The following is a 2,464-nucleotide window of genomic DNA, read 5'->3' as shown; positions in this document are numbered from 1 at the left end:
CTGTGTCCCTGTTGCAATTGATCCAGCACTCTCTCGATGAGCAATTAGTTTTTATGTATGTATGTTCTGGATCTTTTATGTTTCAGAAACTCTGTTGGCAGATCTTTTTCCCAATTTATTTCCTACAACATCCTTTCAGGTAAGTTTTATAAGTCAGTTTTATACTTATAAGTCTAGTGCTCATTTTATGAGAGTTTTAAACTTTTATTTTTTTAAATATATAGCATATAGAGCAAATAAATATAGTGCTGAATTATATTTTTTGTAATATATATAAATATTTAAATATGAATTTTGAAGTGAACAGCAATTACAAATATTTATTTTGAATCCTTTTAAAAGAATATTTTTTATTTAAACAAAATTATGATTTTCTACTTATAATGATTTTGATATAATTAGGTTATTTTGTTTTATATTTTATATTTAGGTCTCAATAGTAAATGAGTTACAATTTAATACTTTTGTTAGAGATTAAGTTGGATATTGAGGAATTTGGGAAGCGATGATATTTTTAGGGATTGAGAATTTAGGTTGTTGAGGAATTAAAATAGGTTATTTTAGCATCTTAGGCTTAAACATTGAATACGTGTTCGATTGAAAATTTACGGGAGTTACATGATTATTTTTTTATAGGTGACGATTGTCAATTGTTCAGTAATGTTGTGGAAAATTTTCTAAAAAGCTAAGAAACTCAAGTAAGTGGGGTTCATATACTAGTTTTGCATAAAAGAAATGAAATAAAGTTGACTTTGAAAATAAGCATGTTTGTTTTTTAAAAGAAATCTGAAAATGACCTCAGATGTTTATTCTGTCAGGACTGGTGTAGACATGAGCTAATTTTGTGCATTCTGTTTCTGAGCTATGCAAAAAGAGCGAATATGAAAATCTAAAAAGTTTTTGCTATCAATAAATGAAGATGTTTTAATTCTGTTTATTTCGAAGATATGAAATGATTTGAAACTATTCAATATTTTTTTTATATGATGTGTCATCTGAAAACCTTGGCATGAAGTTCTGATTCGGTTATCTGAATATGATTTGTTTCGATGATGTTCTGTTTGTTTCTGTTAAGGCCCTGTGACAGGTATAATGGTGGTTTATAACCTAGCACGGGGGTGAAATATGGTATATGGCCCAACCACAGGTATTATGGTGGTTTATAACCCTACCACGGGGGTGAAACATGGTATACGGCCTAGCCATGGGTATAATGGTGGTTTATAACCCTACCACAGGGGTTAAACATGGTTTTTGTCTTGATGTGATGCTATGAGATGATATAAATTTAATGTTTCAGTTCAGATATGCCAAATGATTTTCTTTTTGGGAACAAGTTTGTTTTCTGAAAATTTCGCTCTAATATTTTGTACCAAGTTTTGTTTGTGCATTTTGAAAGTAAATATGTTGTTCCACATATCAAACTTTATAAATGCTCATGTTTATATGCTAGTATATATTGTCTGCTTACTGAGTTGCTGATAACTCATTCCTTATCTCCATAATTTTTTTTCAGACATTTTGATGGTTCAATTGATAATCAAGATAATGAGGCATTGGGTGAGATGCTTTAAGTATAGTGGATTAAGCATAGAAAGTTTTTATGAGTATTGGCGATTTTTATTAAGAAATTCTATTGTGTTATGATGACTTGGCATTTTGAAAAATTGGTTGTACTGAAAAAATTAGTTTGAATTGAAATTTATATATGATATTGAGAATTTGGAGTCTATATTTATATTGTTGAAATGTGAGTTTAAGTGATAAGACGTAACTCTCCGACCCGTGCGGGACCATGGCGTTACACTCACTCTGGACGAGACTATAATCTTACAATGTGTTCATGAACGTATTTTGCTTCTTGTAGAGATTCAGCCTCACCACATGCTTGCATCAACGGTAAATATCGGGGCAAATCAACAGGAAGACATTGCTTTTCTAAAAAACCTAAGACTTCTACAACTTCCTTCACTTTCCCCTCTTTGCATAAACAATCTAGCTCCTCAAGCGTTCTGGCATTTGGGTGACTGTTAGATGTTTCAACTAATTCACCCCCATGTCTTGGTATCAGCCGGTCAATCAACGCACACTTCCCACACCATACGTGGTAGACCGGATTCATTAAGTGAACCGGTTCTGTACCTCAATCCCCTTCAGATCTGCCTACCTCATTCCCTCCTGAAGTCCCCTTAGCTCCTCCCCCTTGCGAAAAACTCGAGTCCTTCAGGTGTAGAGGTAGAAATCTCCCCCCTCCCTTTATCCTCATCGGCTATTGATCTCCACCCTCCCTTTATCCTCATTGGCTTGTTACCTCCCGAAGCCCGCAGACCACCCCCTAGCGAACCGATGCGAAGACCTCAAACTCGTGCTTCATCTCCCCCCCTCCCTCCATCCTCATCAGCTCATCCCATGATTTCCCAATCGGCTCATCCCCCGATCCTTTGTTCCGGATCTGCGATGAAAG

The sequence above is a fragment of the Juglans microcarpa x Juglans regia genome, chromosome 3S (assembly GCF_004785595.1).
Source record: "Juglans microcarpa x Juglans regia isolate MS1-56 chromosome 3S, Jm3101_v1.0, whole genome shotgun sequence".
Lineage (NCBI taxonomy): Eukaryota > Viridiplantae > Streptophyta > Magnoliopsida > Fagales > Juglandaceae > Juglans > Juglans microcarpa x Juglans regia.
This window is presented reverse-complemented; position numbering follows the sequence as displayed.